Here is a 23623-nt window from a genome sequence, read left to right as displayed (position 1 = left end):
GGAATGTACATGTGTACACATGCATTTTTCTTTCGGTTGCCTCTAAGTGAAATTGTCTGCAGTGAGCATTATACTTAGTCCAATCTTTGCTGATGGAAACCCCAGCAATGAAGCAAAGTTTAAAAATGTACAAGTAAGGTATAATTTGCTGTATCTCACCTCTAATATTCTTTACAATTTTGTAATGGTCAAGGCCAGGGCAGCTACCTGCTTTCAAGCAATTTGAAAAGTCATTGCCCTCATTTCTCCATTTATTCAAGTTAAAGTTTTTGTTGTAAAAACATTGAGAGTTACTTATAATTTTTATTTATGCCTGTCCCACAGTGAGAGAAAGCACCTTGTCTTTTCTTTCATTCATTCAATCAACAAATATTTATTTAGTTTTTACTATGTGTCAGGTATTGTATCTTGGGCTATAACAGTAAAATAATCAAAGACCCTTACCCTGGTAAACCTTATATTCTAGCTTGCAGAGGTAGTCAACAAATAATAAAGGTAACAAATATATTAAACAGTAAGCTATTAGTTGGCAGTGCTATGGGAAAAAGAAAGTGCAGGATAAAGAGAATCAGGAGTTAAGGAGGAAGAGTACGAAAATTGCAATTTTAAATAGGTTCATTAGGGTAGGTTTTATTTCTATGGTAAAATACTACCATTATGGTTATTCTCAAGCTACCAAAGATTTGAAAAATGGCTTACAAAATTTCCAAATATTTAATAACTGACGCCCATGAACTGCCAAAAATTGGGAGAAAAGTCTGGGTGAGGAGTATACAATTTGGAGTCACCAAAATATGGGTGCTTTTTAAAATCATACATTTGGGGGTGTGCCAGGGTGGTTCAGTAGGTTGAGCATCTGACTTCAGCTCAGGTCATGATCTTGGGGTCTTGGGATTGAGCCCCATGTTGGGCTCCCCACTAAGTGTCCCTCTCCCTGTACCCCCCTCCCCAGCTAATGCTCTCTCTCTCGCTCACTTGCTTTCAAATGAATAAATAAAATCTGTAAAACATAATAAATAAATAAAGTCATACATTTGGAGGAAAACACCAAGGGAGTAAGTTTAGATAGATGAGAGCCAAGGACCTAATCAAGGTGCATTTCAACCAGTTCTCACAGGTTAGAAAGAATAGAAGAGATTAAAAAGGGAATTGAAAAGGAATAACAAAGTGGACAAAAACTAAGGGAGTGTATCAAATATGGATTCAATATCTCTTCTATTTGAGTTGCATTTTTTTTCAGAATGAGTTTTTGCCCATCCTAAATATGTGGCATCTAGGATTTAAAACTACAGAATTACATTCTAATAAAATAATGGACAATATACACTTACCATAACAATAAACAAAAAATAGCATCCATTTTAGTAATTTCAGTTTGATTTGCATTCATTTCAAAAAGGAATAGGTGGTCTTTTATCACAGATTCCACTATCAAATCAGAATTTTATTTTCATCTTTTATTTGTTTGGAACATGTAAAATTGAATTAATCACAATCCTTAGTTTGTAACATACTCTTAGCATTACATGGTCTGTCCTTATTTATACAGCTATTTACGTATTTGTATTTATCACCCATAAGCCTTACCTAAAATCCAGCACCCAAAACAAAAGTTAAGATCTTGAAAATTACCTAATTTAATGATATAGTTTGCCTACCATTTCATTCATGTGGCTTTTTCTACCCAAGGTAACCATCTTTGTGAAGCTTATGTGTATCTTTCTTCCCATGCTTTACTTTTATTACAGATTTAGTGCATCCATAAATATCCCTTCAAAGTATACTTTATTTTAGTTCTTTTTTTAGTTCGTAGAAAACATAAAATGTCTGCAGTTTTGACACTTTTTCATATAATATTATATTGCTGACATTACATATTATTTTATGTTTCAGTAGTTCATTCATTTCAGTTGCTGTATGTATAATACTCCATTACGTTAATGTATCTCATTCATTCGTTATCAAATTGATGGACCCTTGTATTGTTTCCATATTTTTGCTAGTGTGAACAATACTGTTGCAAACATTCTTATACATTTCTCCTATTGTATATGTATCTGTTCCATTGTTTTTTTTTCTAGCCCTAGCACAAATATCACATTATCTTAGCTTTATATTAGCTTTTAATATCTTATGAAGCAAGTCATACCAATTTGTCCTTCTTCAGTTGTATCTTAGCATTTTTTGGTCATTTGCTCTTTCATATAAATTTTAGTATCAACTTATCAAGGTCTACAAAAAGTTTGTTGAAGTTTTTAGTGTAATTGAATTGAAACTATATATTTTTAAATTTTAATTTTAGGTAGTTAACATAAAATGCAATATTGGTTTTTGGAGTAGAATTCGGTGATTCATCACTTACGTACAATATCCAGTGCTCATCAAAACAAGTGTTCTCCTTAATGCCCATCACCCATTTAGCCCATCCTCCACCATTTCCCTCCATCAAGCCTCAGTTCATTCTCTTTGAGTCTCATATGGCTTGTTTCCCTCTCCTTTTTTTCATTTCCCCCTTCCCGTATGTTCATCTGTTTTCTTTCTTAAATTTCACATATAAGTGAGATTATATGGTATTTGTCTTTCTCTGGCTGACTTACTTTGCTTAGCATAATACAGTCTAGCTCCATCCATGTCATTGCAAATGGCAAGATTTCATTCTTCTAATGGCTGAGTAGTATTCCATTATATATATATATAATAGAATATATATATATTCCATATATATACATGCTACATCTTCTTTATCCATTCATCAGTTGATGGACATTTGGGTTCTCTCCATAGTTTGGTTATTCTTGATAATGCTGACATAAACATTAGGGTGTATGTATCCTTTCAAATCTGTATTTTTGTATCCTTTGGGTAAATGCTTAGTAGTGTAATTGCTGGATTGTATGGTAGTTCTATTTTTAACATTTTGAGGAACCTCCTACTGTTTTCCAGAGTGGCTGCATGAGTTTGCATTCCCCCAACAGTGCAAGAGGGTTCCCTTTCTCCACATCCTCACCAACACCTGTTGTTTCTAATTGAAATTATATATTAATTGGGAATAAGAATTGGCTCATGTACTTATGAAAACTGGCAAGTCCAATATTTGCAGTCAATGTCCCAGTTCAAGTATAAGTCTACAGACTACTGTAGAATCAGGAAATGTCAGTATCTGTTTGATGGTGGGCACAAATTGCTGATATTCCAGTGTGAAGGCTATCATTCAGGAGAATTCTCTCTTTCTCAGCAGAGGGTCAGCCTTTTGTTTTATTTAGGCCTTCAGCAGATTGAATGAGTCCCACTGACATTATGAAAGGCAATCTGCTTTACTCAGTCTAATGATTTAAATGTTAATCCCATCCAAAACACTCTCCCAGAAATACCCAGAATAACATTTGACCAAATATCTGGAAACCCCATGGCCCAGTCAACTTAACTGGTAAAATTAACTCTCACATTCATCTACTGAGATGATCATATGACTTTCTCTTGTCATGTGTTAATATGATGGCTGGTAGTTGATTTTCTAATGATGAATCCTACATCATGAATTATTTCTATATACATGAATTGAGGGAGCTTTTGGCTAGTATTTTATCAAGTTTTTACAATTATCTCTTTTTTTAAAAAAGAGAAAAGTAGATTTAATTAGGGAAAAAAATCCATGGTAAAGTAGGAATTAAGCTCTCATTAAATAGTCATATTTAATTGCAGAATATATTTTTGTATGTGTTTATCTTTCTAAGTGAGATTTGCCTATAATTTTCCTTTCTTATGCCCTCATCTACATTTGGGAATATAATTACTTAAGCCACTTAAGATAAATGGAGGAGTGTTTTCTATTTCTCTCTACTCTGGAAAAAATTGTATAATACCAGCTTTTTTGTTTCTTTGGTGTCTTAAGAACTTGACTGTGAAAACCATCTGGACCTAATGTTTTCTATTTGGGAAAAATTTTAACTACTAACTCAGTTTCTTGTAATGGTTATCAAGACCATTCATATGTCTTATATTTTAGCAGTTTTAGTTAGTTACACCTTCTTAGGAATTTGTCACTGCTGCTGTTTTCACATTTAATGGCACACATTTCTTCATAATTTCCTCCTACCATACATTGTTTATGTCCCCTTTATCATTTCTAACAATGTTTATTTATGCCTTTCTCATTTTCTTAATCAGACTCAACAAAAGTTTGTCAATATATGTCTTTTCAGAGATTCAAACTTTTATGTTTTTTATTTCTCTGAATCATAGTTATTTTCTATTTCTGTAAAGGTCAGATAGTAAATATTTTCAACTGTGTGGGCCATATGGTCTCCATAACAGCTACTCAACCCTGACATTGTGGTATGAAAGCAACCATGTTCAATACTAAATGAATTGGTGTGGCTGTGTTCCAATAAAACTTTATTACAAAAACAGCCAACTGGCCCACAGGCTACAGTTGCTGACCTCTGTTCTATTTCAATAATTTCTGCTCTTATTTATTTTAATTATTTATACTTTCTTTGGGAGTTTTCTATTATTTCCCTGGACTCTCTAGCTGGATGTTTAATTCATTAATTTTTGGCTCTTTTAAAATAGTTTATTATTAGAAATAACAAAATATTATTTAAAATGTAGTGCTTTGTTTGAATTCTAGAATTTCTGATACATAAAAATTTACCCCTGAAAGTGCAGTTTAGTCCATCTCTTTAAAAAATGAATTAAGTAACTTTGTGGATAATTATTTTGTAAGTGCCAATAGGCACAGATCCTACTTAGTGCATTTCAGATAATAATAGCACTGTAGAACCAAAAATGTCTAGCCTTAGAACACAGGATTTGCTACATGGTTCAAAGAGAAGGACAGACCTCTTCAGGCAAAGCAGTTCCTAAGAATTATGGTAGTATCTAACAGAAGACACTAAACAAAACAAACAAGCAAACAAAAGGAGCAAATAGAGATATGGAAACCTAGAAATGCAACGAGTTTGTATTGCACTTGTTGCAAGTTAGATTTTCTGGGAGTAGAGGCTGAGATGACATTTTAGGGGATTAATACCTAGGGAAGGGAGAGGGAGATAGCTGAACAGGCCAGAGGGGAAGTCAAACTTGGATGTAGGCTCTACAAAACCTCAACCAACCTTACAAGGAGATCTAAAATTAGAACAGCCCTTCAGAATCATCCAGCAATGAGCTGAAGTGGTCAAGCTTTTATAGTCACACCTTGACAAGTCATTGAATGTGGGCTGCCTCAGGAAAAGTATGGCTATAACCCAGATAGTCCTCTGTAGCTGAGGAAAACCTTGAAGGGGTTGACACTGGACGCTGCCTGCTGATAGCAGGCTAAAGAGTCCTCCCCTGCAATGAGGTCTGAACAGCACCATAGCGCTCCAACAAGCTCCTGACACCAGTCAGGCTCCAAGATAGTGACATTGGGCACGCTTCTTAGAATACCATTCTAAGAAGATAGGGACATTGGTTTTGGTTTAATTTTTCACACCCCTGAATCTCCTTATTAAGCCATCCACTAAAATGCTTCACATTAATTGCCAAGATTTTACCTGATCTAGAGATTGGAATCCCCCATTCCCCAGGATATTGGTCCTATCTTATCAACAGTGCAGTATTATTCTTGATTTAGCTTCTCCTTATCAAGTGTTCACGTGTGTACATTCTGACAAGAAACAAAATGCCAGGGGCGCCTGGGTGGCTCAGTCGTTAAGCGTCTGCCTTCAGCTCAGGGCGTGATCCTGGCATTCTGGGATCGAGACCCACATCAGGCTTCTCCGCTGGGAGCCTGCTTCTTCCTCTCCCACTCCTCCTGCTTGTGTTCCCCCTCTCGCTGGCTGTCTCTCTCTGTCAAATAAATAAAACATTAAAAAAAAAAAGAAAAAAGAAACAAAATGTCAATAAAGAATCACAATCGCCTAGTGAATCAGAAAAGATTAAATTTGCCAAATGAGGAAACAAAGATTTTGTCATATTCCTTAGCTCTGAAAAATGACATCTTTTTGAGAAAAGAAAATTACACAGAATATACAAAGTTTTATTACAAGCATATTCAAGATGCATATAAACACACCAAGGAGTAGACTGAGCTACTGAGAGATAAATAGGAGAATAGGTAAAAATGTCATTGTCACATATAATGTGTGTACATTCCTTTTAAGAATGTAAAATCTAATTTTATGAGTTCATAATAAGTAAAAGACTATTTTTTTAACTTTTTTACTATTTTCTATTCTTGGCTGTTATCCTGATATTTTAAAGATGCAAATATCCTGTGATTCTTTAGAATATTTGGCAAAATGACATTATGTTCCCCAGAAATGTTCTCCGCTTGTATTTTCTTGTTGTGTGTGTGCACTGAAGGGACTCAGTTATTTGCAGGGAGGGGGGAAGATTCATCTTCTAAAGCCTTGCTTATCAATATCAATCTTTGTCTCTGAAAATTTTTTTGTCCCCTTAGCCAAAGAAATGAAAGGCTGTATAGAGCATAGCTCAGGAAAAGCACAATATGTTTCCTTCAGTGGCTTCTTCCCAGACTATGAACAGCTTGAGGTAGTGTAAGTCAAGTGAAACACCATCTCTTAGGTTCATCCAAAACATTTCACCTAGACATTTGTCATCTATAAATTTTGTACACCAAATTTCAGTTTTCTGACTTAGGAAAGAATCACCAGTATCTGCAGACGTTAGTGGCAATAATAGCTGTCAAGGAGTTTTCAGTGTCTTTTATATCATGGCCAAGAGGTATTATCCTGTGTCTTTATGGTTAATGCCACAGTGCAGAGTGCTTTGTGGTCTACACAATGTGATTATTTGTGAACTCACTAATCTTCTGTGAATTTCTCACCTCTGGAATTCATCACCTCAGAGTTTGCTTTTTGCTCCATCTTATCTAATTTTCTTAAATCACAAATTATTTTATAAATTACATCAAACCTGAATAAGAATACTAGGGTGAATTATTCCAACAATTGCCAGTTTGGGGCCCTTTTAAGAAGTATTGTTGATCTCCCTATGCATTATTTTGCCCCTAGTGTACATCATACTGTAACTCAGAATGCAGTCGTCTTGATGGATTTGCAGCCAGACTGACAAAAACCACAGCAGTCATGGCCAATTTTCCCAGTTCCATTTTATGGAGTGTTAACTAAGAAGCATAATTTTGACCTTTTAATGATTGAGCCTTGGGTATTTTTCCCAAACAGCACTATTCAAGGGAGAGGAAGTGATTCCTATTAACCTATAGGACACACTTAATTTGGAGGACTGTCTAATTGAGACATCTTCCAGATACTCCATTTAAACATAATGATGTATAATGGCAGTAACTGCCACTTAATTGGGAGAGTAATTCTGATACATCAGAAAGCAACCAAAACCATTGAAGGGTGTTGCTTTCCTATTTAAAAGAGTAAATTTATTATAAGTTCACAAATTATATTTTTACTTTTCTAAACTCTCAATTCCTGTGATATTGGGGGTATTTCCTATTATTTTAGCCCCATTGCTACCTTGAAATTCCAGTTAATAAGAGCTGACCAATTTAATTAAGACAGTTTTTACTTGGAATATTATCTTAGATAATGTAAGGGAACAAATGAAAATTACCAAATCTCTATGCTGTATCAGGGGCTATATTATATATTTAAACATATGATATTTCCTTTGATGTTCACAAGCTATTATTACTCATATTTTAAAATGGAGAACCTGAAGCTCAAAGAGGTTAAGTAACTTGCTTGAGATTACATAGCAAATAGAAGTCCAGGAGAAATGCAAGCCTTAATCTATTTGATTCTCCTTTGTAGCTGTGGGTTCTTTGGGCTCTAACAAGGGTCAATATGGTGTTAGCGTTGATCCACATTTTTTGAACACCCCTGATGAATAAAGAGGAGTAATAAGTTTGGATTTTATTTCTACACTTTTTTACTTAACAGTACCAAGTCTATTAGGTGATTCATTTATTTGTAGAAACAGTTCACATTTTCCAACATTTCACTCAATTTAGTAGGTGAAAGTGATATTAGAAGAATATGACAATTAGGTTGAGGATTATACTGCGGCCACCACTAAAAGTGTCTTTTTAAAGAAAGTTATAAGAATGTCAGAAATATTATTTACCTAAAATCTGAAGGCACAATCCTATCCTAGAAACTATTTTTACGTTTTACTGAGGCCAACAATCTTCCTCCCAATCTAGCTTTCTAGACAAAAGAAATGATACCCTAGGTTTTATCTACAAAGCTTCAGGCTAATGGAAGTCTTTATGTTGGCTTCCAGGGAACACACGCACACATACACACTCGCACCACCACTCTACACTTCAGTTATCCCAAAGCAGTAGCTATTATTTAGACATTTGCAATCTGTTCATCTACCAGAATTAAGTAAACAGAGTGGAGGAAAGGAAAGGAAAGGAAGGGAAAGGAAGGGAAAGGAAAGAAAGAAAGAAAGAAAGAAAGAAAGAAAGAAAGAAAGAAAGAAAGAAAAGAAAAAAGAAAGAAAGAAAGAAAGAAAGAAAGAAAGAAAGAAAGAAAGGAAGAAAGAAGAGAAGGAAGGGAGGAAGGAAGAAAAAGGGAAGGAAGGAAGGGTGGCAGGAAGGAAGGGGGGGAAGGATGGAGGCAGTTTTCCAAATTGGGGAAATTTTAGGAAAAAAAAATTTAGGAAAATTTTAGGAAAAAAAATTAGTTTGCCTGTCTGCATTGATCAAATTCCCCTGTAAAGTGCTTAGTTCTACACTTGCTTTACTTCCATAGAGATATCTAAAATAAAGCCAATAATATTAATACTCAGTGTAATGTCTACAAAACTTTTGAAACTAAGTTTCAACAAAATTTTTGAAACTTTTCTATAAATTTAAATTGAAGAAATGACACACATTGTCTCCAATTATTATAGTTATCAATTAGCCCAACTCAAATGTAATTGTCTACTTTAGTTTCTCATTATACAAGTAATTACTCCTTCTGATATTTTTTCCTGACTGAAAAATATGAAATAAACCTCAAGATTTTACTAAAGGATTTAGCTTGAGATTTTGTGGGATTTAAATAATAGGAAGCAAACTTTTCTGTAATGCTAAACATAAATATTTATGTCAGGGTCATGCTTGAGATTTATTTATTTGTTTTTATAATGGAAAGCTTTTAAATATAGTATAAATTATTATCAGAATGATATTACAATGTTAAATCTCTTTATCGAAAATAAGAAAATATTTAAATAGAAGGACTAGAATTCCTAATTAGCTTTCTCTAGTTCATTCCTAGCTTTATTTTTCTATTGAATATATTTGACATACAACATTCTGTAAATTTAAGGTATACAGCATGCTAATTTGACATTTATATTGTGAATATGATTGTTGTCAAAGTGATATTTAGCACCTCTGTCACATTACACAGTTATTCTTTCTTTTTAGTGGTTGGAATAATTAAGTTTTAGTCTCAACAAAATTAGAAGTATATTTAGAACTTAAGCAAACAAAGGTTCTTACAGGAAAACATTTTTCTGAGAAATATAACTCCTTTATATAAATGTTGCCTAAAAACAATTTTAATTATTATATATATATTTATATATGTATACATATATATATAAATTATATATGTGTGTATATATATATGTATGTGTGTAAAACAGAAGCATTTATGTTCATTTAGGTAAATTAAAATAGAGAGTAGGTGACTTTCTGAATTGGATACTTTAGCATTAGGCCAAAGGACATCTGACTAATTTGATCTGGTATATCAATACTATCACAATACTATGCAGTATTTAATCAGAGGCATATATTGAACATGTGTTCTGTGTGAGATAATGGGTGTAAAAACAAACATTCTTTCTTGCTGATAAGTCTATGGGTCAAAAGGAGAGATAGGAAAAGACAAATTGAGTCATTTTTTTAGTGAACGGGAGACAAACTAGTCCTTCAGACATGAGTATTTGGCAGAAATCTCTCCAAAATTACCAAAATGAGCCTGTCGCTCCAAAACAACTGAAAATGTTTGTTGCTCATGATAAAATTTAATTTTTTGGAAAAAATTTTTGAATTGTGAAAAACTTGTTTTAACCACACTGAGTTTGACAACTTCTCAATACTTAAGACTTTTTGGGTGAGATGGGGAATATTAATGAATGCATGTTTCTGATATTATATAATAAAATGTGTCAATATTTGAAAGTTCTACATAATTTGGTTAACCAATATTTTCCAAATGATCAAAGCATGATGTTACAAAATCATACACTGGTTAAAGATCTCTTCAAAGTACAAAGATAGACTAAGAGATTTTAACATAACAGGGAAGGAAAAGTGCATTGATGCAATTTTAATTTCAAATTCCACACTGCAACTAATCTTTTAGAAACTACCATTGTTGAATTTTGGCGTACTATCAAAGAATAATGTTGGTGACCATATAAAAAGGGTAGTAAAACACAGTTGATCCTTGAACTTGAACAACACGGTTTTAAAAGATGTGGATCCACTTACACATGGATTTTTTTCAATAAATACGGTACAGTACTATAAATCTATTTTCTCTTCCTCATGAATTTCTTAATAATGTTTTCTTTTATACTGCTTACTTTTTATAAGAATACAGTATATAATACATATAACATACAAAACATAAGTTACTCAAATGTTTATGTTATTAGTAAGGCTTCCCGTCAACAGTAGACTATTAGTAGTCAAGTTCTTGGGGTGTCGAAAGTTATATGTGAGTTTTCAACTGTGTGGGTGTTGGTGCCCCAAGCCCCACACTGTTCAAGGGTCAACTGTACTTCATCTTAACTACATATCTTTGTGAAGCCAGATTTTTTGCCATATATGCCAATCAAAAGAACGTATTGCAAAGGTTGAGTGCAGAAGCAGACTCTAGCTGTCTTTTCTAAAACCAGTCATCAATATATATGCAAAGCTCTAACACCATATCACTTTTTTCACTACATTTCTTACTCTTAGAAAATATAGGTATTCTTTAGGAAAGTATTTCTAAGTTTTCATTTCTAATAAGGTAAATACATGTAACCCAGATAAGCAAAAGCTTTTTGGGGTGTTCAATAAATTTTTAAGAGTGTGAATGGTACCTAAGACAAAAGGGTTTGAGAACCCTGGATCTCAAGGGAGACTCTGGTTATCTGAGAAAGGCCATCAGCGGATTTTGATTTTCCATTAGGGAATTTAAAAAAGAAAAAAGGTTGGAAATCAGTGAGTACTATTCATGAGTTGTTAAAATTCCATCATAATTTTTCACATCCCAATGTTTCAGGGGGAAGAGATGGCTGAGTGTGAATCTGTTAGCTTTGTGTTGTTTGGGGGAGAAAAGCAAAGCAGTCATATCGTGAATTGCTATGATAAAGTAGAGTAAGAGCAAGCACTAATAATGGAGGCTAGAAAAGAGGAGGGAGGCTGGAAGGAAAGGATGTAAGAGGTCTCCTGTTACTCCAGGTGAAGCCTCAATAAACACTGACAAGAAAGCTGAAGCTATGGGTGGAGTGAATTCAAAAGAGGTTGAGGAGGAAATAGATTCCACTTGAAGGAGTATAAAAGCTGTCTCTGGGATTTCTGGCTTAACCTCTTGAGTGTATTGTGCAAGAATTAGCGACTCCCCCCAAAAACCTATAATATTACTATTGAACTCTAGCTTTCTGCCATCATGTGATTCTCAAAATTTCTACCTATAAATCACAAGCCAGGAAGTTCTTGGTGTTCTGTGATTAAATAGGACAGTAGGAGTATCAGAAAGCATGTTTGAATCAACTAATTTTACAGATGAAGATTTGCCCATGAAATCTGGGTTTTCTGACTCTTGAATCTGCAGGGGTTTTCTTTTGTTTTGTTTTTGTGTTTGTTTTCTTTAGTAGGCTCCATGCCCAGCATGGAGCCCAACGTGGGGCTTGAACTCATGACTCTGAGATCAAGACCTTAGCTGAGATCAAGAGTCAGACACCAAACCAACTGAGCCACCCAGATGTCCCAAATCTGCAGTTTTTATGACTATAAAGAAAAATAACCCCTTAAAATTTTTATCCCAGGGAGACCAAGAGATTCATTTCATACTAAATTATCGGGATGGTTTTGACCAGGGTCCCTGGGTGATTCAGTCTGTTAAACTTCTACCTTTGGCTCTGGTCTTGATCCCGGGGTCCTGGGATCAAGGCCCATCTCCAGCTCCCTGCTCAGTGGGGAGTCTGCTGCTAGCTCTTCCTTTCCCTCTGCCCCCTCTCCCCCTGGTTGTGTTCTCTCTCTCTCTCTCTCTTTCTCTCAAATAAATAAAATCCTTTTTAAAAAGATAGTTTTGACCAGTGTAAATGTTCTGAATTCTAGATTTAAATTCACTGATACATCAGAGCTAGATTAACCAGAACAGACTGGCTTTCCATATGAGATATTTTAGAGAGGAATGTCAAACATCATCTGCATGTGCAACCTAAACCCTATTTCATTAATTCCATCTGCAGCCACTTTTACTTTTACCTATAATGTGTAAGTCACTTTTCCATCTTAAATGTATTGCATAAACCCCTTTTTTATGATTTGGCAGTACTATTCCTCTCAAGTATTATTATGATAGTCCATTTCCGTGCTCTAGTTAATAGGTCACAACAATGGTACAATATGCCATCCAGAAAGACACTTGATTCTCCACATTAAAAGAAAGAAACAGGGTGTGGATAATTCAGAATGGTGACTAATCCAAGAGACATTTAAATTTGTAATATGTTTTGTGCTAACATTAAACATGGACATAATTATATTTTGAAAATTCTCCTCGAACAAATGAAGTCACTCTCTAAACATCTCCGTTTTCCTTGTTTTTGCTGTTTAATTATCCATACCCTATCTCATATCCTCCTTTTGGTATACTTTGTGATAGTTATGTCTAAAACCTTCAAAAGAACACTATTTTAGAAATATAAAGAGGCTGATAAATTATATAGTTGAGATATAGCAAATATTTACTTCAATAGTAATTATTTTCTATCCTTCACCCTTAGCAGACATTTCTTACTGATCATGGTACTTTTGACCAAGGGGCCTAAATTCCGCTTCAGAATTCTTCCCAACCCAGCACTCCCAGACATCTATGTTGGACTAACACAAGAGTTAAAACCTATTTGAAACTTCTGATGCTGACATTCCCACAAACAGTCCCACCAATGATGGTCACTCCTTATCTGGTAACAGTTGGCTAGCTACATTGCTAAGTCTAGAATGCAAAACTCTTCATTCCAGATCTGTAAGGCCTTTGCAGCATCTTTTAGTATCAAGAGTCTGTCTTCTTTAGATTTGATATGAGTTAATTGAATTGACTCATTTAACCTGAGTTATATGAGTATATATAACATAACTGCTACCTGTTAAAATAAGATTTGATTCTAAAAATTTACAGTGCAGACAATTACAGTGAATCCATATTATTGTTTATCTTAAGTCATTCTTAATTTGGTCGTGCTTTCATTTTTTTTGAGCTAAATATGTGGCTTTTTTTTTCCAGTTATACTGAGAAATAGTTGACATACACCACTGTTTAAGTTTGTTTTACAGCATGATAGTTTAATTTACATATAATGTGAAATGATTACCACAATCAGTTCAGCTAACATACAATAAAAAGAAAAGAAAGAAAAGAAAAAAAAAGTTTCTCCTTGTGATGAGAACTCATAGATAAGATTTTCTCTCTTAACAACTTCCCCATATATTCTACAACAGGGCTAGCTAGAACAGTCAAGCAAGTAAAAGAAATAAAACATACCAGAATTAGAAAGGAAGAAGTTAAACTGTCTCTATTTGCAGATGACATGATTTTATATATAGAAAATTCTAGAGACTCAACCAAAAAACCATTAGATCTAATCAATGAATTCAGTCATGTTGTAGGATACAAAATTAACATGTAAAAATCAGTACTGTTTCTATTCACTAACAAATTTTCTGAAGAAGAAATAAAGAAATCAATTCCATTTACAATAACATAAAACAGTAAAATACTCAGGAATAAATTTAACTAAGGAGGTGAAAGTTCTGTACTCTGAAAACTATAAGACATTGATGAAAGAAATCAAAAAAGACACAAATAAATGGAAAGGTACCCTATATTCATGGATTGGAAGAATTAGTATTGTTAAAATGTCAGTACTACCAAATGCCATCTATAGATTCAATATACAATCTCTAAAGATTTCAATTGCATTTTTTACAGAGGTAGAAAAAACTCCTAAAATTTATACGGATTCACAAAAGACCCCAAATATCCCAAGAAATCATGAGAAAGAAGAACAAAGCAGAAGGCATCACACTTCCTGATTTCAAACTATACTGTAAAGCTGTAGTCATCAAAACAGTATGGTATGGGCATAAAAACAGACAGACTAACAGAATAGAATTGAAAGCCCAGAAATAAACCCAAGCACCCACAGTCAACTAATATTTGAGGGAGCCAAGAATACTTAATGGAGAAAAAATAATCTTTTCAATAAATGGTGCTGAGATATTTGGATATTCACGCATAACAGAATGAAACTAAACCCTTACCTTATACCACTCACAAAAATTAACACAAAATGGGTGAAGGATTAAATGTAAGACCTGAAATCATGAAACTCCTAGAAGAAAACATAGGAATAAAGCTCCTTGACATGGGCCTGGATAATGACTTTTTGAATATGACACCGAGAGCACAAATAACAGAATCAAAAATAAACAAATGAGATTATATCAAACTAAAACTTCTGCAGAGCAAAAGAAACAATAAAGTGAAAAGACAGCCTACAGTTCGGAAAAATGTTTGCAAACATTTCCATATATATGATATTATATATATATTAAACATATATCTGATAAGGGGTTAATATTTAAAATATATAAAGAACTCATACAACTCAACAGCAAAAAAACAAATGGGCAAAGGATCTGAATAGATATTCTTCAAAGAAGATGTATATGAAAGGCTAACAGGTACATGAAAAGATACTAAATATGCTTTCATATTTTCAAAGAGCATTATTATAACTTCTTGCAAATTACTTTTCATTTAATTAACATATTTTACTATTAAAAGACCTTACTATTAAAAGACCTTACTATTAAAAGACCAAATTACTTTTCATTTAATTAACATATTTTACTATTAAAAGACCTTACTATTAAAAGACCTTACTATTAAAAGACCAAATTACTTTTCATTTAATTAACATATTTTACTATTAAAAGACCTTACTATTAAAAGACCTTACTATTAAAAGACCAAATTACTTTTCATTTAATTAACATATTTTACTATTAATAGATATTTAAAACAGAGACCCAATCATTGCTCCCACAAATATGTCTATCTGAACTATTGGATGTAGCAGAGATAGGCTAATTGGGTGCCAAATCAGTTTCCTCTCTCTCCTAGGCACACAGCCAAGCTAGTGCTACTCAAAGTGCCAGTCCACTACTAGAAGCTTGCACCAGAATGTAAATCAACAAACTGCTTCCCTCATCAAGAAAGTTGTTACCATATTCAACAGTATCCTTAGTGACAGTTGATTTATATCCAGAACAAGTTCCTTATCTTACCAAAGATCAGTAATACATAGTTTTTAGATGGGCAGCCAGTCCATGAACCACAATTTGAATACCATTTACCTGCACTACAGTCTCCCTTGTAGTAAGATCTAACCACTGGCATGTGGTTGGAAAGGAGGCCCACTACTTCCAGGGCTGCAGATATAAATCTCCCATGCTTTTCCCCACCATGCTGTGACTTTGGGAGCATTGTGGTTGAAGACGATATAGTTGGGCCAAGAGCTTAGGTCCCTTGATTTGCCTACATAAACACTTAACATTGAACTCTATATGTGCAAAATATAAATTGCTATGTTAAATCATTCAATCATCTATTTTAAGTGTAACCTTAACTACTGAATTACATAATACATTATGTTCACATGTCAAGAACTTCAGTCAGGAATAATCCACTTTACAAGTCAGTTGGCCTTTTTTTTATAAGATTTTATTTATTTGTCAGAGAGAGAGAGGCACAGACAGAGCACAAGCAGGGGGAGGGGCAGGCAGAGGGAGAGGGAGAAGCAGACTCCCCACTGAGCAGGGAGCCTGATGCGGGGCCTGATCCCAGGACCCTGGGATCACTACCTGAGCCGAAGGCGGACGCTTAACCAACTAAGCCATCCAGGTGTCCCAGGTTCTATTTTTTTTTTTTTTTTATGATTGTCTCATTTTCAAAAAAAATAAGTCAGGGTCTAATAAGTTTATATTTTAAGCATTTTCTTATTCATGAATATCACATTTTACTTATTGTTTTTTTAAGCCCTAAGTAAGCCTTTCATTTTTTGTAAGCAGGTCTTGCCTGTCAATTTGCAATTGAAACAAGCCAATTATGCTTGATTTGGGTATATGATCATATCACTTTTCTTTGAAGATCACTCTTACCTATACGCCTTATGTGTAAGGAGTTTGAGTATTATCTCTATCACCTAGAATAAATGAGGCTCTGGATAACTGTCTGTTGAATGAATGATGAAATGAAGGCTGTAATTTTTCATATACACATTATCAGCACACGCTTCCATACTGAGAAAATTGTTTAAGATATGGATCATCCCCTTTGATGCTTATATCTGCATTTGCATTTGTGCCTCTTTGCCTTATATAGTGCAAAACATCTTTTCTTGATATTAGAACTCCAAATAGGGCCCTCGTTCTGCAAATTGTACATATTACCTATTAATATACATAATAACAATAGCCAAAATTTATTGTGTGTCAGATACCAACTAAGTGGTTTTAAACTAGTGTCACTAATCCTCATAATAACTCTCCCAATAGGCGTTATGAGGCCATGTTGTGGTGAAAAACTAGAATTGTTGAGGGTACCTTGTCCAAACTCACAATATGAGTAAAGAATAGCTATGACTTGTATTCCACAGGCCATAATATTTCTATTATCTCATTCTACCAAGCACATTGACCAATCTTGTACATTTCTACATGTCTTTAATGTGATTTTTACTGCACATGTTATTTGTAATCAACACATTTAATTCCACTATTCTACAGCCTGCGAAACAAGCTAATTTCAAGCATCTGCTATCTGATGAATATCTCCTCTTCAACATGAAACTAGGTGTGTTCTAAGACCTCACTATAGGGCTCCTGTTTATTGGTCAGAATATGTTAACAATGTATTTATTGAATGAACCAGTCATTCTTTTGTGATAGGTCCAACCTCTGACAAGAAGAAGAGCAAGACATTGAATAATTTCTAAGCTTTCAGCCTTCTTCCCAGTCTCTTAACATAGTTTAGTGATTAAGTTATATTTTTTTTCTACTATCTATTGCTTATGACCTTGATTCCTGTTTTTTTTCAATTTATGTCCATTTAAATACTCAAATACAGAGAGTAATAATTTAGAACAAACTATTATATGATTCTCTATTTAGAAGTTACACTATTCAAGTCAAGGATATGTTTAGATTTTCTTCAATTAAAAAGCATGGGTGTTATGTATAAAACACAGATACAAAGGTGGAGAGAAGAAGGCAGACCAACTACTGACCTTAAGACCCAATGAATGGACAGAATGGTATAAGTGAAGGCCTACTGGGAACCCCCTACCCTTATCCATTGTATCAGTGGAGTCCAAGTGAAGACTCTGACTTCACTGCCATCTGGCAGTAATAATGTGGCAGCCTCCTTCCCCCAGTGAAGTGGTGTCAGAGAAGACTTAACAAGATTCAAAGTCTTCTAACATAGTACCCAAAATGTCCAGATTTCAATCAAAACTCACATGACATGCAAAGAATCAAGAATATATCAGGGGCGCCTGGGTGGCACAGTCGTTAAGCGTCTGCCTTCAGCTCAGGGCGTGATCCCTGCATTCTGGGATCGAGCCCCACATCAGGCTCCTCCACTAGGAGCCTGCTTCTTCTTCTCCCACTCCCCCTGCTTGTGTTCCCTCTCTCGCTGGCTGTCTCTGTCAAATAAATAAAATCTTAAAAAAAAAAAAAAAGAATATATCAAACTGAGTAAGAAAAGACAATCAACAGATGCCAACACCAAGATGACACAAATGTTGGAAGTATCTGACAAAAATTTTCAAGCAGCCATCACTAAAATGCTTCAATGAGCAATTACCAGAAATACACTAGAAACAAAATACATAAAGTCTCAACAACGAAATAGAATATATGAAGAACTGAATGGAAATTTTAGAAATAAAAATTACAAAATTAAAAATCTCAATGAATAATATCTAGACTTATCTCCAAAGTGTGAAGAGATTAGAAGTCATCACTCCCACCCTTAAACCAAGAAAAAATAAACTAAGCAAACTAAAAATCAATGACTTTTCTTGGACCCATTGTGGAACTAAAGTGTAAGGGCAAATTACCACCCTGAACCTGGAGAGGCAGGTGAATTCAGAACATTACAGCTAAGATCTGCTTACCTGAAGCAGAAGCTGGTAGAGCCATAAATAATACTTAATGACATAACACTTAATTATGTAATAATTACTTAAATGTAATAATACTTAAATGACAATTTTGATGAATTGTTGGAGGCTGAATGCAGACTAGCGTGAGAGTGAGAAACTCCTGGGCTGCATTCTTGGGCAGAGTCTCTCACACTTTTGTGGACTTACCTCCAGGAACCCCACCAAGTTCTCATGGTGAAAACGCACAGAAAGATCCCCTTGTGCCTCTGGTAGGGAAGGTGAAAGGTAGACATTGTGAAATATATTCTCCATAACAAAGTTCTCTTACTCCTATCTCCAGGGGAAAAGACTACCAGAACCCGACCCAATTCAAGGAAAGGGCATTTTTCCCATTCCAGCCCCATCTAGACTTTTTGTCTAACCTAAACGAGAAGGGGAGCAGCTAAGATATGCTTGTAAAGATCACAGCTCAGGGTCACAGGCCCACTAAAAGATTGATTTAATCACAAAGTTCTAGACACTTTCCCTCCCCAGGCACATGCACCCCAATGTTTATAGCAGCAATGTCCACAATAGCCGATATAGATAGAGATAGATTAGATAGATAGATAGACAGATAGATAGATATAGATATAGATATAGATATAGATATAGATATAGATATAGATACAGATGATATAGATATAGATACACACACACACAGACACACACATATGTATTTTGGATTATCGAACAGAAGAGAGAATTTAAAGTAACTATAATTAATATGTAAGGGCTCTAGTGGAAAAAGCAGACAACATGCAAGGGTAATGCAAGCAGAGAGAAGGAGACTGTAAGAATGAAAGGAACTATTAAAAATCGAAAACACTGAATATTTTTTTATTTGTTGATCTCCATATTGTTGATACTTATTCTTTCCTATTTTCTCTCTTCTACTTAATTTGGAGTTAGTTTGCTTTTTTTCTTGTCTTCTTTATGTGGATCATGGAGTTTAGATCTTACTTCTTTACAAAAATAATTATAGAAAAATAGAAATTCTCTTCTGAACACTGCTTTAAATGGCATCTCACAAATTTTTACATCTTGTGTTTTCATTCTTATTAAGATCACAGTATTTTCCAATTGTGATTTGTTCTTTGACGTATGGGATTATTTAGAAGAGGATTGCTTAATTTTCAAACATTTGGTTATTTTTGAAGTAGCGTTTGTTATTCAATATCAATTTAATTCCATTGTGGTAAAAACTAAGAGTACAATCTATGTGATTTCAATTCTTTTACATTTTTGAGGCTTATTTTATGGTTGAGAATAAAATCTTTCTTGGTGAAACGTTCCATGTACTCTTGGAAAGAATATATATTCTACTGTTGTTGGTTACTATGTTTTATTAATCACCATTTAGTTGATAGTGTTTTTTAAGTTTTCTATATCCTTACTGATTTCCTGTGAACTTTTTCTGTAAATTATTGACATTTTCAACTACAACTGTGGATTGCTGTTTTTCTCCTTTTAATTCTGTCAGTAGTAGAAGCAGATACGTTGAAGCTGTGTTATTGGGTGCAAACACATTTTGAAATTTTAGGTCCTCTTGATGGAATTATTACTATGATAATATTCCTTGTCATTAAGTCTTCTTCATTAGATATTAATATAGTCACTACAATGCTTAAGTGTATGCATGATATATCTTTTTCCACCCTTTTACTTTAACATCCATATATATTATATACATATATTTTATTGTTATAATATCTTCATATAATATAATTAATTTCTTCTAATTTGCATTACAGTTGGATGAATGTACTTAATTCATTCTTACAATCTCTGCCTTTCCTTTTTATAAGTCCCTTTTAAAAATTTATTTTGGGGATGCCTGGGTGGCTCAGTCAGTTAAGCATCTGCCTTTGGCTCAGGTCATGATCCCAGAGCCCTGGGATTGAGTTCTGCATTGGGCTCCTTGCTCAGCGTGGATCCTGCTTGTCTTTCTGCCTGCCGCTCCCCCTGCTTGTGCGCTCTCTCTCTCTCTCTGACACATAAATAGATAAAATCTTTTAAACAAATAAATGAATGAATGAATGAATGAATGAATGTTTATTTTGTTTTTTAAAAAGATTTATTTGAGAGAGAGAGAGAGCAAGCAGGGGGAGGGGCAGGGGAGAGTGTGAGAGAGAATCTCAAGCAGACTCCCTGCTGAGCGTGGAAACCCACACTGGGTTTGATCTCACCCTGAATCATGACCTAAGCCAAAATCAAGAGTCCAGCGCTTAATTGACTGAGCTGCCCAGGCACACCTATTTTGTTTTCCTGAGAGAGACAGAGAGCATGTGCGTGTGTATGCGCATGCGGTGTGGGAGGAAGGTCAGGGAGAGAATCTTAAGCAGACTGCCTGATGAGTATGGAGCCCCACACGGGGCTCAGTCTCACCACCCTGAGAGCATGACCTAGGTCAAAATCAAGAGTTGGATGCTTAATGGAGTGAGCCACCCAGGTGCCCCAAATCTCTGCCTTTTCATTTGAATGTTTAGACTCTAATTAATGTAACTACCAATATAATTGGGTTTAAATCTGTCATCCTATCTATTTTTCCTACCTTTTATTTTTTCATTTATTCATTTTTTTTCTCTTTTCCTGCCTTGTTTTAAATTCATTATCTCCTAGTTTGGCCTAATAGGTATACATCTTTTGTTTTTGGTTTTTGGTTTCCTTTATCTTTTCTTCCTTTCTTTCCTTTCTCTTTTTTTTTTTTTTTCTCTTAAATTTGGTGCCAAGGTTTTGTTTTGATTTTCTAAGAGTTGCTCAAGAATTTACAATATGTATCTTTAACATACTGGAGTCTATCATCAAGTAGTGTTATATACCACATTATGTAAAAAAGTAAAAGCTTTACAGCTTTAGGCTTCTCTTTTCCATTCCCATTGTACATACTTTGTTGTTGATTGAATTTTGTTGTCTTCCCTCAAAGATTATTGAACTTTGTTTTGTTTGGCAGTTAAGTTACTCTCAGATCAGCTTGATTATTTCAAATCTTAGTTTTAAGTTATATTATGGAAGGTCTAGAGTACGCTTTACTTTATATCTAGTTCAGCTTTACTATTAAGGGAATGTATTTTAATATTTAGTGCTGGGCATTAAATTGGATGCCCCAGGTGTTCAACAAGTTCTCTAGCTAGTTGGAACTCGAATATCCAACACTCTCCACTGAACTCTAGGAATTGTTCAGCTTACAGCTCCCCACTGGTTCCTAGCCTGACCTCATGAAGCTCTGTCTTATTCAAGCATGGTTTAGTAATTACAGACTCCAGATGCCCCTATGCAGACTCCTATCCCCCTTTTTTATTCAGCTTTGTCCTCTCTGGTACCTTGTATTTTCAGTTGCCTCAGCCTCCCAGAACTCTCACTTCTGTTTTTCTCCGCTCAGCAAATACTGTTGCTTTCTCCTTGGGCTCCTCCTCCCTGCCTCATAGTCTAGAAAATTTCAGGCAGAAAGCTGATGCACGTCGTTTCCCTTCTTTCAAATATCACAGTCCTGTACTATCTGCAAGCAAAATTTTATGACACATAAAATGTAAATTGTTCCTTAATGCTCTCATTGATGTCTTCAAAACACATGCTAGATAGTGATTAAAATCTGTATCCTAAACTCACAACTCTTTGTGGCATCAGTATTCAAACTCTTTCCTCAATCCATTCATAAAGCTCCTGTTCTCTGGAAAGGTAGAAGCTTTATGAACAGACCGGAGCAAGTGCTCAATTCTCCCAGTTGTGAACTTCACCACTTGGTATCTGCACTCATCATCAACATGATCACCTCACTCTTCAAAAGTTTAATTATTAGCCATTCTGCCTGATTCTCTGCCCCAACTATAGAATTCCAGGACACTTTCCTACTTTGATCACTATTCCTACCTAGTGATTCCCCTATTGTATTATCTCCACCTGAAATGAAGGCTGAGCAGACAGTTCCATACATCTGTGCCTCTTACCATATATGGACACCAGATATAAATAGAATCAATTTTGTGGAGACACATTTGGCTTCTTAAGGAGCATGGTCATCACAGGGCTGAGATTTAGTAGATGATGTGAAATAAAAGCATCATCTTGCACTTCCTCAAATAGAATCAATCATGGCATAAAATTGGGAAGTCCAATTGCTGGATCATAGGGTAGCTCAATTTTTAACTTTTTAAGGGACCTCCACACTGTTTTCCAAAGTGGCTGTACTAACTTGCATTCCCACCAACAGTGTAAGAGGGATCCCCTTTCTCCACATCCTCCCCAACATTTGTTGTTTCTTGCCTTGTCATTTTTTGCCATTCTAACTGGCATAAGGTGATATATCAATGTGGTTTGCATTTGAATTTCCCTGATGGCTAATGAGTTTGAACATTTTTTCATGTGTATGTTAAGCTATTTGTATGTCTTCATTGGAAAAGTGTCTGTTCATATCTTCTGCCCATTTTTTGATTTAATTATTTGTTTCTTGTGTATTGAGTTTGAGAAGTTCTTTATAGATCTTGGATGTCAGCCTTTTATCTGTAGTGTCATTTGCAAATATCTTCTCCCATTCCGTGGGTTGCCTCTTTGTTCTGTTGACACTTTCCTTCGCTGTGCAGAAGATTTTTATCTGGATGAAGTCCCAAAAGTTCATTTGTTCTTTTGTTTCCGTTGCCTTTGGAGATGTGTCATGAAAGAAGTTGCTGTGGCTGATGTTGAAGAGCTTACAACCTATGTTCTCCTCCATGATTTTGATGGTTTCCTGTCTCACATCAAGGTCTTTCATCCATTTGGAGTTTATCTTTGTGTATGGTGTGAGAGAGTGGTCAAGTTTCATTCTTCTGTATATAGCTGTCCAATTTTCCCAGCACCATTTATTTATTGAAGAGACTGTCTTTTTTCCACTGGATGTTTTTTCCTGCTTTGTCAAAGATTAGTTGACCACAGAGTCGAGGGTCCATTTCTGGCATCCGTATTCTGTTCCATTGGTCTATGTGTCTGTTTTTGTACCAGTGCCATACTGTCTTGGTGATCACAGCTTTGTAGTATAGCTTGAAATCCAGCAACGTGATGCCCCCAGCTTTGCTTTTCTTTTTCAACATTTCCTTGGCGATTCGGGGTCTTTTCTGGTTCCACACAAATTTTAGGATTGTTTGTTCCAGCTCTTTGAAAAATGGCATTGGTATTTTGA

This window comes from Ursus maritimus, unplaced genomic scaffold (assembly GCF_017311325.1).
Source record: "Ursus maritimus isolate PB19 unplaced genomic scaffold, ASM1731132v1 scaffold_3, whole genome shotgun sequence".
In the NCBI taxonomy this organism is placed as follows: domain Eukaryota; kingdom Metazoa; phylum Chordata; class Mammalia; order Carnivora; family Ursidae; genus Ursus; species Ursus maritimus.
This window is presented reverse-complemented; position numbering follows the sequence as displayed.